The 16654-nt window shown below is 46.6% G+C and overlaps 1 pseudogene; it reads right to left on the bottom strand.

Moving 5' to 3' along the window:
• Positions 1-8020: 8020 nt before the first annotated feature.
• LOC129032718 (succinate dehydrogenase [ubiquinone] flavoprotein subunit, mitochondrial-like) overlaps positions 8021-16654 on the bottom strand; it is a 56381-nt pseudogene continuing 47747 nt past the window's right edge.

Below are 16654 nucleotides of genomic sequence, written 5' to 3'. Positions count from 1 at the left end.
TTGCTCATAGGAAACCCATGTGCCAGCAAATCTATGTCACGTTCTCCAGTATCACCTTTATAAGGAATAAAGTCAATTTACTGTTTTTCTTTAAAAAGAAAGAAACGTATTCACGACTGTAGCTCAGTTGTCACTCAGGTGCAAGTGAATGGTGGATGTGGCCACGCGGCTCCACCCACTGATCCATAATCCCCAAAAGGGACCAGGGCAGACCCAGCTCTCTGCAGGACAAACGCTCCACAACCCAATACACTTGTTTCTGTTGTTGTTGCTGTTTGGAAACTCCCTCTCCCATTTCCCACCTCCCTCTTTCCCATTCTCATTCCCTTTTCTCTGCTCCTATTTCTGTTTCCCTCAGTTCCACCTAATATCCTGTGGTGTCACCCTAGCCCTTTCCTCTACCCACTCCAGCCTTACTACCCCCAACGTCCCACACCCTGGGAAACACCAAGGTCTGCCTCTGTACCTCCAAGCTCTTTCCCCCTGTTCTCATTGCCCTGGGTCAGCCCTTTGTGGGAGCTCCTCTCTCCTCTCTTGATTTCTTTTCATCTGGCTAACCTCTAGTCCTGTAAGATTTAGCTCAAATATCTTTCAGGAAGTATTTTCTGAATCCAAGGAGGACCTAAAAGCCATTCTGCTGGCTTCCCAGAGCTGAATCTGCCCATCTCCCCCAGATTATATTAAAATTATGTCATTTAAAATCCTTTTGGAACAAGACAGGGTATGAGTAAATAAGAAATATTCAACAAGTATACGTTATTTGTGTACACATACCACCTGACTTCTTTAACAATACATTGCAAGAAATAAAAAGATGGAGACATATGGCTGGGTGCAGTGGCTGACGCCTGTAATCCCAGCACTTTGGGAGGCCAAGGCAGGTGGATCACTGAGGTCAGGAGTTCGAGACCAGCCTGGCCAACACGGTGAAACCCCGTCTCTACTAAAAATACAAAAATTAGCCAAGTGTGGTGGCAGGCACCTGTAATCCCAGCTACTCGGAAGGCTGAGGGAGGAGAATCTCTTGAACCCGGAATGCAGAGCTTGCAGTCAGCCAAGATTATGCCACTGCACTCCAGCCTGGGTGACACAGCAAGACTCCATCTCAAAAAAAAAAAAAAAAAAAGAAAGAAAAAACACCCTGCATGTATACTCATATGAATGTACAAATGGATGAGTCTAGAACAAGAGATACTGGCCTGATACCTATACAAACTATGCAGCTGCAGTCCCTGCCTCTTCTGCAACCCTGACCTCTAAGAAAGCTCTAACTCTGAATCCTGTCAGCACCTGGGCTGTGCTGCTGGAGACAACATTGTCTTCACAAGTCCTCTCCACATTCTCAGAGGTGGGGGTATTGCCAATGATGGGGGATGCTGCCTGAGTCCCGTCACCAGGGGACAAAGCTACAGTGGAGACCACCATCTGCCAACAAAAAGAGAGATCATCTCCCATCCCTTGTTCTGCTGACCCAATCACTGGAAGCATTGAGGCACCACTATCTCCTCACCTGCCTCAGATTCAACTTCCTCCTAGTCAGGTCTGTTCTAAGCTTTCCAGAAGTTGAGAAATTAATTGAAAGATAACACTTTCCTCCCTGTGTTACGGTTAATCACATAATGTATCCAAATACTGGGTCAGTCTTTCCTTCGGTCTCATTTCTCTGAGCTAATCTGAAAATGCCTTTTCTGTTTTCCTTAGAATTTTTCTAAATGTTTCTGGGCACTTGTGTTCCTGAGGCTTTCCATAGTGCACCCTCTTGTGCATCTGACGTCTTTGGCACATACAGGCCCTCGACAAGTAGTTGTTCAATGAACAGATGACCATCCTGTCCTTTGTGTGAACAAGCATAGCAAGTGCACATTGTATCTGCACATGTATCCAACAGCATCCCTCCCAAGCCACTTTGTTCACTTATTTTCTCAGCATCACTGATGGCTGCATCGTGACATCTGCACACAGATCTTTCCTTTTCCAGTCACTTTTCCTTTTTCCAGATTCCGGCCATAGAATTCCAGGGACAGAGCCAACCATGCCTGGCACCCCCTCCTGTCTTGGGACAAGGATACTTTCTCCAGTGGCTCCCATCTTCCTTCCAACATTCTTCTGCCAGAATTCAGTTTGGAGGACAATGACCTACTACTTTTAGTTTTTTTCCCCTTTTTGCTCTTCTACCAAATACCGCTTTTAACACAGGTTTTTCACTGAGTAGTGGACAATTTATCAAATAGGTGCTGTTCAGTGTGAGGGGGCATTTGCAAAGGTCTGCATCAGTGCTGGCTGATGGAACTTTCCGGTGATGGCATCATTCCGTAGCTGCACTGTCCAGTGAGGAGGCTACTTGCCACTGTGGCTACTGCTCGGGATGGTGCAGGTCTGAATATCTTAGACACAGCGGCCACTGTGTCTACTGCAGGGGATGGTGCAGGTCTGAATATCTTAGACACAGCGGCCACTGTGTCTACTACAGGGGACGGTGCAGGTCTGAATATCGTACTCACAGCTCACCTTTTTGGTGCCTTTGATCCATGTTAGGAATTATCCAAATCTTCTCTCTGGGCAACATTCTATTTTATTTTTATATTGACCCAATTATTTTACTTCTTCGGTGTGTCCTTTCTCCTAACACATACGGGTTCACTTTGAAACCTTGAAACCCACATTTACAAAAACATTTTCAATATGAAACACCATTCCATGACTCATTAGTGGAGTACCATCAACATTTACATTTCAAGACCACCCACTGCCCAGTGGTTTTCTTGGTCTCAGTACTCATGAAAACGGTCTGAAGGTTTGTTTTGGGTTCCTAAGTAGTAGACACACACACACAACACTGCCTGTCAGTTATTTCTCGGAAACTAAATCAGCCCTTCTGTTGCCATCCTATCATGCTTCAGGGGTGCCTGTGCTAGTTTTTAATTCTTTGTCCTAACACTTAAATGTTTGCTCAAACGCCCATATTAATACTTCCTCTTAGTTTACAAAAGGATTTACTTTCTTACTGGTTGGGATGAAGCTGCCTGAGGTTGCCACCTGTTATTTTTCCTTCATTTATTGGACCATATCATCCCATTACATGTCTGCCATGGAGATTTTCAAACTGTGGTCCCTGGACATGTTAGAAATGCAAATTCTCAGACCGAACCAGGACTGCATTGGAAGATGTGGGGTAGGGTCCCCCCAGGACTGAATCAGAAGATCTGGGGTGGGGTCCCCCAGGACTGAATCGGAAGGTCTGGGATAGGGTCCCCCCAGGACTGAATTGGAAGATCTAGGGTGGGGTTCCCCAGGACTGGATCGGAAGATCTGGGGTAGGGTCCCTCCAGGTGATCCTGTTACACAGCTTAGAGAACCACGGCATTAGGGGTGGCAATTTGACAATTCTTTTTTTTTTTTTTTCGGAGACAGAGTTTCACTCTTGTTGCCCAGGCTGGAGTGCAGTGGCGCACTCTTGGCTCACTACAACTTCCGTCTCCCAGGTTCAAGCAACTCTCCTGCCTCAGCCTCCCAAGTAACTGGGATTACAGGCACCCACCATCATGCCTGCCTAATTTTCTGTATTTTTAGAGACGGGGTTTCACTATGTTGGCCAGGCTGGGACAATTCTTAAACTGTCATTCTTTACTCACTTATTTGCAGGAATTCTTCTGTAAAGAACTTTCCCTAATCAACAAGGTTTCCCTGAATCGCAATTTGTAGAAACAAGGCAGGATAATTGCTGATCTTCCTTCAAGTGTCCATTCCCAGTGTTAGGAGTTAGTGCCCTGGGTACCTCCAAGAGTGACCAATTACATGTGTTTGTTTGTTTGGTTTGGGCTTTGAAACCATCGCTATGAATTCATGGTTTTCATGTATTAGAGACCACTTTCTAGGTGCTTGATGTGTCTACTGCTACTGGGGCAGAGGCAGAAAATGTGTATACGATAAAAGAACAACAAATGAGTTCATGCTTATATTTCTATTTCAAATTTAGTATATGGTTTTACACCTTTTTCTCAGAAAAATCTTGTTTTATTCTTTGAGATAGAGTTTTGTTCTTGTTGCCCAGGCTGGAGTGCCATGGCACAATCTCAGCTCACTGCAATCTCCACCTCCTGTTTCAAGTGATTCTCCTGCTTCAGCCTCCTGAATAGCTGGGATTACAGGCACCTGCCACCATGCCCAGCTAATTTTTGAATTTTAGTAGAGATGGGGTTTCACCATGTTGGCCAGGCTGGTCTCAAACTCCTGGCCTCAGGTGATCTGCCTGCCTCGGCCTCCCAAAGTGCTGGGATTGCAGGCATGAGCCACCATACCTGGCCAGAAAAATCTTAGTTTTAGCATTAACATAATTAGTTATTAGCTTTAACTCCCACCCCACATAATTTCAAAGGATTAATACCAATAAGACAAGTAACAAGATGACTGATTGAAATTTAGGATTTAGTGGCTCTATTTGTCTTTAGACTATGGCTCACTAAATCTGCACACTTGAAGTGCTGTGTTGTAGCAATGCTCTGACAACACATGAAGTAATAGGCTGCCTGACTGTCACCAGCCTGATGTGCAGTTGGGCTGCAGAAACCCGTGATGCTGCCTAGCCCAGCCAGCCGCATGTCACTCCTCAGACTCAAACTCGATTCTGACACCACCAGCACCTGGGACACTGCCTAGGGGCTTCTCCGGTGGCAGGAGCACATCCTGGAGCAGGCCAGGGGTGCCTGGAATTGACCATCCTGAACCTGTGCAGCGTGGGCTGGTGAAGGAACACACCAGTTCCCACAGTGAGCATGGGACCAGCTGCCCACGTGGGACCCGGCTCCTGGATGCCCCATGCCTCCGCCTCTTTCTTGTCTCACCTCCCACTTCCCTTCAGCTCCTGCTCAGGGCCACCTTCCAAATTTTGGTCTCAGGGTTGGCGCCTGTAGAATGCAATCCAAGGAATTTAGATTCATTCATTTCAGATACTATTCTTTCAATTTTAGGGACTATCTTAAAAACTTAGTTTGGTAATATGTAAAACACTTACAATTTCAAAGTCCAGATATTACTTCAGAGTCCATTTCAGTCTCACTTCCACCACTGACCCCTGTCCTCCACAGCAACCACTTTAGATTTTTATCTTTGTACTGTTTTAAGAAAAAGCAAATATATATTTGCATTATATGATATGTACTCTGCCCCTTATCCATAGGCCTTCCTCATTCCTCCTTCTGGTACTGAGTTCCCCACTGCACGAATTAATGTTCCTAATACCCTACTGATGGACATTTTGATTGTTTCCAGTTTTACAAATGCCACAGTGAAGAACTTGGTTGCAAACACATTCAGGCTGTGAAAAGAACTCTGTGTGTAAAGTCCTTTCACTTCTTTGCCAGAGTTTTTTTTGAGGCAGATTCTAGAATTGCTGAGTCAAAGGGCAAATGCCAGGTAGTTTTCTTAGACGCTGCCAAATCCTCTTCCATGAGGCTGCAACGTTCTGCATTCCACAGTGACGTATCAGAGTCCCTGTAACCCACAGCTTCATAAACAAAGCATGACAGCAAACCCGCACGTTTACCCATCACACAGTTGAGTAATTTTATCCTAATTTCACCTTTTTTTTTTGGTTAGCATTTTATTACCAGCTTGTGGCATAATGCGCAGAAGGTAATGAACACATTCTACCTGCAAGCTTCTTCCTGTGCCTTTGGAATCTGCTCCTGCCGGTCTGCAGGGAACCACGGATCTGCTTTCCGTCACGTAGGAGGCATTCTCAACACCCTCTGTACACAGCATGAACTTTTTTATTTGGCTTCTCTTACGCAGTGTAGTGACTTTCAGATTTATTCAAGCTGCTACATGCGCCAATAGTCCACTCCTTCCTAGTGCTGAGGCCCCCATCACATAAGCACAACTGTTTCCTGTGTGTGATGTGTTGTTCTCTCGCTGTGCACTGCCAAAAAAGACATCATTAAAAAAAAATCTAAATATAATGTAAACCCTGCCTTATCTTAAGAAAAGTTTTTCTGGCAGTGGCTCACACCTATAATCCCAATACTCTGGGAGGCTGAGGCAGGAGGACTCCTTGAGCCCAGGAGTTTGAGACCAGCCTGGGCAAGATGGTGAAACCCTGTCTCTAAACATTAGCCAGGCATGGCGGCTCACACCTGTAGTCTCAGCTCCTAGGGAGGCTGAGGTGGGAGGATTGCTGGAGCCCGGGAGGTGGAGGTTGCAGTGAGCCAAGATCACACCACTGCACTCCAGCCTGGACAGCATGGCAAGACTCTGTCTCTACCAAGAAAAAAACAAAAAATTAATAGAAGGAAAAACAAAAGGTTTTTCTTATCAAAAATACACTTTAAGGAACAAATGTATCATATTAAGTTGGTGCAAAAGTAATTGTGGCTTTTACCATTGAAAGCAATAGCAAAAACCGCAATTACTTTTGCTCCAACCTAATATTATTTTCTAATGACAAACTTGGAAATAACTGTCATTGTTCTCTAAAAACAACAGCCTAAAAATAAAGCAGCAGCCCATTTACTTCTATGCCAGTTCTTTTAGCAATTGGTTATTTAAACTGGCGATCCCTAACCTTTTTGGCACCAGGGACTGGTTTCATGGAAGTCACTTTTTCCACTGACAAGTGTGGGAATGATTTGGAGATGAAACGGTTCCACCTCAGATCATCAGCATTAGATTCTCCTAAGTGGGGCATAACCTAGATCCTTCGCATACACAGTTCACAATAGGGTTCCACTCCTCAGAATCTAATGCCACCACTGATCTGACAGGGGGCGGAGCTCACACAGTAATGATCTGACAGGGGGCGGAGCTCACACAGTAATGATCTGACAGGGGGCGGAGCTCACACAGTAATGATGACAGGGAGCGGAGCTCACACACTAATGTTCTGGCAGGGGACAGAGCTCACAGTAATGCTCTGGCAGAGGCGGACCTCACACAGTAATGCTCTGGAAGGGGGCGGAGCTCAGTAATGATCTCATGGGGGCGGGGCTCACACAGTAATGATGACGGGGGGGCTCACAGTAATGACGACAGGGGGCGGAGCTCACAGTAATGCTCTGGCAGAGGCGGAGCTCACACAGTAATGCTCTGGCAGAGGCGGACCTCACACAGTAATGCTCTGGAAGGGGGCGGAGCTCAGTAATGATCTCATGGGGGCGGGGCTCACACAGTAATGATGACAGGAGGCGGAGCTCACACAGTAATGCTCTGGCAGGGGGCAGAGCTCACACAGTAATGATCTGGCAGGGGGCGGAGCTCACACAGTAATGCTCTGGCAGGGGGCGGAGCTCACACAGTAATGATGACAGGAGGCGGAGCTCACACAGTAATGCTCTGGCAGGGGGCAGAGCTCACATAGTAATGATCTGGCAGGGGGCGGAGCTCACACAGTAATGCTCTGGCAGGGGGCGGAGCTCACACAGTAATGCTCACTGGCCGGCTGCTCACCTCCTACTGTGTGGCCTGGTTCCTAACAGGCCATGGACTGGTAACAATCTGTGGCCTGGGGATTGGGGACCCCTGATTTAAATAATCGAGGACACACTCACCTAGTAAACCATCTGCCAAGAAAAAGGAGGAAAGGCACCAACATTAATTTGAACTTAGAAATAAACTACAAGGCCAGGCATGGTGGTTCACACCTATAATTCCGGCACTTCGGGAGGCCAAGGAGGGACGATCACTTGAGCCCAGGAGTTTGAGACCAGCCTAGGCAACACAGTGAGACCCTGTCCCTACAATTACAAAATAAATGAGCTGGCCGTGGTGGCACACACCTGTATCCCCAACTACTCAGAAGGCTGAGTCGGGAAGATCACCTGAGCTGCCCAGGAGTTTGAGGCTGCAGTGAGCTGAGACTGCACCACTGCACCGATCCTGTCTCAAAAAAAAAAAAGAAAAACTATAACAAAATATCTGGATTTTGATGTGACAGAATACAAAGACAATTACATTTGATTTTTAGGTCAACAAATATGACAAGTCACAACAGTAAAATATTTTAAATGGATTTGGAAATAAAAGAAAGTTTGTTCATTTATATTTTATTTAAGAGCTGTGCCCAGTTTTATCATGTCACAAGAATGAAGCAAGGGACAAAGGTAAGTGCCACGCTCCCTGGCCACTGGGTTCCTGGCAAGCTCCCGGCCACTGGGTGCCAATCTCCCCTCAACGTACTCCTTCTTCCCCGGAGTGCAGAAGCGTATGAAGACACTTATGACATGGACACATACATGAGCTATTATACATAATTACAAAAGCTGATTCTGTCATCACCGCATCTTGTCTCATCAGCAGGAGTGAATGGCTGGGGGGACGGCGGCACAGTCAGCCTCATTCAAAGTTTTGTCAATTACGGGTCTATATTCCAGGGTGACCTTGAAAAGAAGAGTCAGGGGTAAGGTAAGCACAAAAATGTACAAAAAGCCATCTCTTGTGTTCCTTTTGAAAATTTTTTACTATAAAAGTAGATTTACGGCATGTGAACTTTAAGGTATTTGCCGCAGTATTTTCCAGTAACAAATTCAAAAATGATCTACATGCGCAACAGGGGACTGTAAATGACGGCAGATCCGTAGAGTGGAACGGAGCAATGAAAATGACACTGTACCAGATTCTCAGTGCTTTACAAAAACGCTCCCATCACGAAAAGTGGGAGAACCCTTGTCTATACCAACACACTTGATGTTTAAACCATCTACTTCCAGTTTTTCTACTTCAAAGTAAGTATTTATATAGGTTGAACATCCCTAATCCAAACATCTGAAATTCTCCCAAATATGAAATTTTCTGAGCACCAGCATGACATTCAAAACAAATGTGCTAGGGAGTCAGATCTTCCGATTAGGGATGCTCAGACAGTAAGTATAATGCAAACATTCCAAAGTCTGAACAAGCCTGAAATCCAAAACACTTCTGGTCCCAAGGGTTTCAGAGAAGGAATACTCAAGCTGTATATTAAATATGCACACACAGGAAAAGGTAGGCCCACACACAAAGAAATTTAAACCATAATGGGTCATCTCTGGTTAGTGAGCTCTTATTTCAATCTCTTTGTACTTTCTAAAATGAGTATGTATTTCTTGAAAAATCACTGAAACTGGCTGGGCGTGTTGGTTCATGCCTGTTGGGGAGGCCAAGACACGTGGATCACTTGAGCTCAGCAGTTCAAGACTAGCCTGGGCAACGTAGCAAAACCCCATCTCTACAAAACATACAAAAATTAGCCAGGCATGGTGGCATGGTGGCATGTGCCCGGGAGGCTGAGGTGGGAGGATCACCTGAGCCGGGGGGAGGTTGAGGCTGCAGTGAGACGAGACTGAGCCACCACATTTCAGCCTGGGCAACAGAGATAAGACTCTATCTCAGAAAAACAAAAACAAAACAAAAAACCCGAACCTGGAAACATTAAAAATAGACTTGTGCTAAGCGAGTGAAGTGTGATTTCTATACACTACCAGGAAATGGTCTTCATGATAAATCCTGAAAATGACCTACTGCCTGAATCACAGACAAACTAGATGATAGTGAGAGTCCAAAGGTAACTTCCACAGACACAGCTAAGTGATTATACGACTCTCTCTTACAAGCTAAGAAAAGCTTAAGGGTAAAAGCTTTCTATCTTCATTATTTCTGAATCTTAATGCCCAGAGGAAATGCCACACGGGTGAACTGTGCTTGTGTGGAACAAGGCTGCAACCCCCCTACCACACCCTCAGCTGGCTGTTCCCAGGACGCTGCTCACCCCAACCCCGCCTCCATTTCTGCCCTTCTCTGCTTGCTCAGTGCCCAGGGGATGCTAAGGGCTGCACCACATCCCCTCAGCTCCCCTGCAGATGCTTCCAGTTGGCCCAGCCCATGGGAGGAGAGGGGAGGGGTCTCTTCTGGGCTCCCTTGGCTTGGGACTGGTTTCTGGTAGTGGCTGTGTCCCCACCCCACAGATGCTGACTTTCTCGCCAGGTCCACAATCATCATCTCTTCCCCTGCCACCAGGCCTTGGACACTTGCTCCTGCCCAGTGACTTCCATCTGGCCCACACCATGGAGCAACCCTTCCCTTAAGGCTCCTCTGAATCACCTGCAGGCACTGGATTCTGTTTCCAGCCCGAAGCCTGACTGCTGTCAGAGTGCCTTTTTCAGTGGTGCCTCAAATCTGTCAGGAGTTGATTTAAATCTGGCCTGCTCCTCCCCGTTCACCATCAGCAAGGCCAGCCCGCAGACCTGGGCGGGGCCGTGTGGGTGCTGGGCTGTGGTGAGAACGAGCTCCACACTGACCTTCCCAGTGCCGACGTCCACATAGGACAGGGTGTGCTTCCTCCAGTGCTCCTCAAAGGGCTTCTTCTGCTGCCCCTGGATGGGCTTGGAGTGATCGTACTCATTAATCCACACCTGAGGCCAGACACACAATCACATTTCTTATTACTCTAACAGAGCAATACAGAAAAAAACACAGCAAACATTAAAATGATCTAAGAGACAGATGCCCTAGAACTCATTCCATTTCCACTTCAGCCCAGGAGGCTGGCACCATCAACACGTTCAGAACCCACAGAGGCCACATGGCTGGCCAGGGGTGTGCAGCCAGCAGTGAGTCCAGAGTAATCCATGTCTGCATGTTCCCTTAGACATCCTTTATGTACCTTAGAGTTTATCAAATACTTTGTCTTTTTGCTCCAAGCGCTGGGAGACTACCTCAATCTTTTCTTTCAGCCTGTTTTAATCAAAAATATTTTTTTTTCTTTGGAGACAGGGTCTCGCTATGTCACCTGGGCTGGAGTGCAATGGTGTGATCACAGTTCGCCAGAGCCTTGACTTCCCGGGCTCAATCAATTATCCTACCTCAGCCTCCTGAGCAGCTGGTACTTCAGGCGTGTACCACCACACCTGGCTAATTTTTTAATTTTTGTAGAGACAGGTTTTGCCATGTTGCCCAGGCTGGTCTAGAACTCTGGGCTCAAGTGATCTGCCTGCCTCAGCCTCCCAAATGCTGGGATTACAGGTGGGAATCACTGCACCTGGCTTCTATTCTAATTAAAACTCGCTGTCACCAACTAAATTTATGCACTGGCCGGGCACAGTGGCTGATGCCTGTAATCCTAGCACTTTGGGAGGCCGAGGTGGGTGGTTCACTTGAGGTCAGGAGTTCGAGACCAGCCCAGCCAACATGGTGAAACCCTGTCTTTACTGAAAATACAAAATTAGCCGGGAATGGTGGCACACGCCTGTAATCCCAGCTGCCTGGGAGGCTGAGACAGGAGAATCACTTGTACCTGGGAGGCAGAGGGTGCAGTGAGCTGAGATCGCACCACTGCACTCTAGCCTGGGAGAGAGTGAGACTCCATCTCAAAATATTAAAAATAATAAATTTATTATTATTCTGTATCCTGGCAAACATGAATTCATATACTTTGCAGGAAAGACTTTTAACAAGTACGAGGAGACGAGCAAGTTCTGAGCAGTGATCACAGCCATCAGCATATTCTAGTGGAGGGTAAATCAGTAAAATTTCATGGTGAATAAAAATGGTTTTCCCATTCACTGTGTTCAGCTGACTGGAAAGGCTGCCATCAGCCACCCACACAGGGTCCTGAACCAGCCTGTGTGCCTGCCTTGTGGAGCCTTTGTCCTTTTGCTGATGTGGTTTATCCTGAACCTGCATTTGCACTGCAAGCTTCCCTTTCCGTGGTTTTTTGCTATCATATGTGAAAAACTCTTACCAGGCAGAATCCAACACGTGTGCTCTACATAAAAATCAGTTCATCTGAAGAACAAGTGACCACAGGGCAGGCTCCATAATCAAACCACAGGGCAGGCTCTATAATACCTTTTCCAAACCACAGGACAGGTTTGAAACAGTGGCTTACTCGTTATTTAGTAAACTGGCATTTCCTCCACAGGGCAGCCCTGAAACAGTGACTTACTCATTAATAAACTGGCATTTCCTCCACAGGGCAGGTTCGAAACGGTGGCTTACTCATTATTTAATAAACTGGCATTTATTTCCTGGTCATGCCACTCTGGCTGCACTTCTAATCTTGGCCTTCTAACAGCAAAGCACACTGGCTTGGAGATGCCACTGCTGGCATCAGTGGATGCCGACCAAAAGCAAGGAAAAGGTCACAGTGGTCCAGAAAATGGTGAGAACCCAGAGATCAAAGTTACCAGGGGGAAAAAGGCATGTTTTGGATTTACTTTTGGGGAAATGGAATAAAATGCAGAGAAAATGCAGGGGGGGGGCTGAGTGCCACCAGGCAGGAGGAAAAGGCAGGTGCTGGTGGGCGTGGAGAGAAGGCCCACCTTGTATTCTTCCCTGGCGTGCGCGCCCCGTGACTCCTTCCGCGCCTCTGCTCCATTGATGGTCTGCAGCGCACACAGCATCAGGTTCTGCAGCTCCAGGTTCTCCACCAGGTCTGTGTTCCAGACCATTCCTGGGAACACAAAAAGTTCCATCAGGGGCAGGTGGGACACAGTCACATGGGCCCTCCGAGCTGTCAGCCTGGGCCTGCTAGTCCATGGAGTCACTGGTTGTGGCTTTATAGCTGAGGGCCAGGACCCATCCAGACAGCAAGCATGGAACTAAGTGAGCACTGATGGGACAGACACCAGTCCACCCTGCAGAAGGCAGGGCCCAACATTGTGCACACAGCCTGCTGTCTGCTCACCCCGGTCAAACATCTTCAGGTGCTTCAGGTCTCCGTAGAGCTTGCTGATTTTCCCACAACCTTCTTGCAACACGCTTCCCACACGGAACACGGCAGCATGATTTTACATTGACTGTGGCACAAAATATTATTTGTAAACTTTTAAGCCATAGAAGCAGCTGTACCAAGAACTGCTTAACTTTCAGACCTGTTGTTTTGCATTTCATTTTATTTATGTAAATTAAACAGGAAAATTAGGAAATTTAGACTGTGAGTTTATTACTCTGAACTTAAAAATGAAGTTTTGACTAAAGCTTCTGAATAAACAAATGTTTCTATTACATACATATCTTAGACCCACACACATCCTTTCCAGCGGGATACAGCCAGGGTCCAGGACTCCAAGCAGACTGCCTGTGATGCACCATGTTCCATAAGGCTCCACGGCCAACCAGGCAGCACTGCCTCCCCACACCCCTGGCGGGACTCCGGACATGGGGTCTGGTGGTCAACGTGACACGAGCCAGCAGCCCTGTGGTGACACACACAAGGAGGAGCTGAACAGAGCCCTGCTGATGGTGGGGTTGGAACCGAAGGTCTTCAAGGAGAGGGAGGGCGTTGGTGGCTGGGGCCCTTGGCCCATCTGGCTAGTATCTTCTGCCTATTTTGTAGAAGCTCCTTGTACACTGAGTTCCTTCATAGTTTTACCATGACGAGAAACATGCTATGCAGTGGAACTGAAGTTTACTGTAGGTATGCTAGGAACTGGGCATCAGCTTTTGCTTCCAGTCGGACAGACAGGCACCACCTCCGTGATCCCTCCTCCTCCTTGTTTCTCCCTCTAACTGTGCTTTGCTCCACTGACTCTAATTGTCTCTTCCTCTACCAATGCACCTGCATGGTTTAATTTGGACATTTCATCTGATTTTCCTTAGACTCATACACAATCGTAACACTGTAATGCACATCAACCTAATGGTTTTTCAGGAAGAACAAATGAAAAAAATTGCATCTCAGAATCTAGTATTACATTCTTTCATGTCCTTTAGCAGCCACGTTTTCATATCCTTTTTTCGTATTATTTCAAGGAATTTTTAATTTTTTGTTCGAAATGTGAATGAAATATTTACTGATGTCTGAGCAGATTACTGCTGGCACATTGCAAAGCTACTGATTTTTACATACAAATCTCTTATCCAGACACCTTACTACATTCTTGTTTTGTTAGTTTTTCAGTTTCTTCTCTGGAAGTTTTTGGGAAATTATATCTGTAAATAATGGCAACTGTATCTATTCCTTTTCAATATTTACTGCCAAGACCAGCTGGGTCATAGAAACCCTAACCCAGTGGCACTACAGGAATTAAAGACACACAGAAATATAGAGTATGGAGTTGGAAATCACGGTCTCACAGCCTTCAGAGCCGAGAGCCTCGAACAGAGATTTACCCACTTATTTATTGACAGCAAGCCAGTGATAAGACTTACTAAAAGTATTGCTTATGGGAAATAAAGGGATGGGTCTGGCTAGTTATCTGCAGCAGGAGCATGTCCTTAAGGCACAGATCACTCATGCTATTGTTTGTGGTTTAAGAACGCCTTAAGAGGTTTCTCCCCCCTGGGTGGGCCAGGTGTTCCTTGCCCTCATTCCAGTAAACCCTCAGCCTTCCGGCGTGGGTGTCATGGCCACCACGAGCATGTCACATGCTGCAGAGATTTTGTTTATGGCCAGTTTTGGGGCCAGCTTTTGGCCACATTTGGGGGCCTGTTCCTAACAATTTACCTCATTTCTTTTTTTGATTGTTACTATTAATAGCCAGAGTCAGCAGAAAAATCCCTTCCCCCAAGGAAACACATTTCCACAGGCATAGGAAGCTCTGTTTGTTCAGTGCTGACTCCAGCACCTCATGGAGTCTGGGATACAGCAGGCACCAAGACACACCTTGTTTGGTGGGAACACTTCTAGTATTCTCACTTCAAACCATCTCAGATTTGCCATTTCTATATCCGAAGGCGTGTTCCCATTCTCTAATGCACTGGTTCCTTCTTTCCCAGCTGCCCTCCCACCCTACAAAAGCACTGCAGGGCATCACTCAGCCTTCTGTGCCTTAGTCACGCTGTTCTTCTCACCGTTCCACAAAGCCTCCCTCAAGCCCAGCCTCACCTGAAGACTGAAGGGCACAGGCCTCTGAAAATGTCAGCAGGGAACCTGTTCTCTCGTGTCTAACACCAAATGCCTTTCAGAATAGGACTAAAGCAATGGACTTCTTTTTGGAAAATACACAGAAATTCATGCAAATAGTAGACAAGAGATCTCATTCTTGGACAAGAATCCTTGTTATTAGAGGAATTCAGTTTCTTAGACTGACTATATATCAGGTTCTCCACAGCCCCCGTGGCTAATGGCTGCCATACTGGACGGCAAACACTCAACATTTCCATCATCACAGACGGTCTTACTGGACTGACTCCCAGCAGCACAGACCGCACAGATCACTTTCCACCCACCGACTACTCTCCCTCTCTTCTGAGTATGTTTAGGGGCAGCAACAGGTCCAGCTTAAAGACATTTCCGAGCTGCTGGAAGCCAGGCGTGATGACATGATCAGTATCTGGGCCTGAGATGTAAGCACCAGTGCTGTGTTGAACTCCAGGAAACCTCTAAGAGAAAGCGGCCCTGCTGGGGACTGAGCTTCTCTGGTGGTCCACGCTGTGACTCATCCATGACAGCCAGCGACGGTCAGGGCACGGAGGTCACGCCCAAGCACACACGAGTGAACCACAGAAGGCTGTCCTGGATGCTAAGCAGTCACTAATTCTGCCCTAGCCTGTTGACCTTCTATGTGGAAAACAAGTGCACTTCTGGTCTCTTTCATGTTCTTGATACAGTGAGGAGTATGTCCCACTGCTGTTCACCTCCAGATACTGGTGCAGCCTCGTATGTTTATCGCAGCACTAGTCACAATAGCAAAATCATGGAATCAACCTAAGTGCCCATCAACGGACGACCAGATGAAGAAAATGTGGTACCTATATACCATTAAATACTACTCAGCCATAAAAAAACAACATAATCATGTCTTCTGCAGCCACACAGATGCAACGGGAGGTCACTATCCTAAGTGAAGTGACTCAGAAGGTCAAGTGTCACACATTCTCACTTGGAAGTGGGAGCTGAACCGTGAGTACACATGGACACACGGAGTGGACTAAGAGAGACTGGGAGCTCCAAAAAGCGGGAGGGGTAGGGATGAGCAATTACCTGCTGAGTACAACACACACGACTTGGGTACATGAAAAGCCCAGACTCCACCACCTCACAGTACATCCACACAAAACTGCACCTGCATCCCCCTAGATCTATTTTTAAAAAAACAAAACCACTGCAGGGCCAGGTATGCAGCCAGCCTGCTCACTCCAGAGCGAGTCCAGGCTCTTACCTTCTGCATGCTGAGTCACAGTTCCCATGTTCTTATGCTTCTTCCATCAGCAAATCTCAATTTCTCAAGATTCGTGACAGATTCTTCCCCAGCATTTGGTTTAATTGGAGGGACTTTATCTCCTAAAACAACAACAACAAAAAAAGCTAGAATTTAACCTTTGAAAACCGTGTTAAAAAACCAAATGGATTTAGAATGACACACAAATATGTAGCACAGCCAATCAAGGAGCCTGGAAACTGTGTAAGTCTCCTGAGCTAACACACTGCCAGCCCACCCTACATCTGAGGCCATCTGTTGAGTTGGGGCCAATTTTAAAGAACAGACATAAAAGGCAAAACTGTTGGCACACAGTAGATAGCCATTAAGTGATCTTAGAGTGAATAAACTAGAAATCATCTCTAAAATTAAAAAATTAAATGTAGGCCGGGTGCGGTGGCTCACGCCTGTAATCCCAGCACTTTAGGAGGCCGAGGTAGGTGGATCACTTGAGGTCAGCAGCTCAAGAGCAGCCTGGCCAATGTGGCAAACCCTCATTTCTACTAAAAATACAAAAATTATCTGGCATGAGAACTGCTTGAACC

The sequence above is a fragment of the Pongo pygmaeus genome, chromosome 2 (genome assembly GCF_028885625.2).
Source record: "Pongo pygmaeus isolate AG05252 chromosome 2, NHGRI_mPonPyg2-v2.0_pri, whole genome shotgun sequence".
Classification (NCBI taxonomy): domain Eukaryota; kingdom Metazoa; phylum Chordata; class Mammalia; order Primates; family Hominidae; genus Pongo; species Pongo pygmaeus.
The sequence above is the reverse complement of the archived record's forward strand: the minus strand, read 5'-3'. Positions and strand labels throughout refer to the sequence as shown.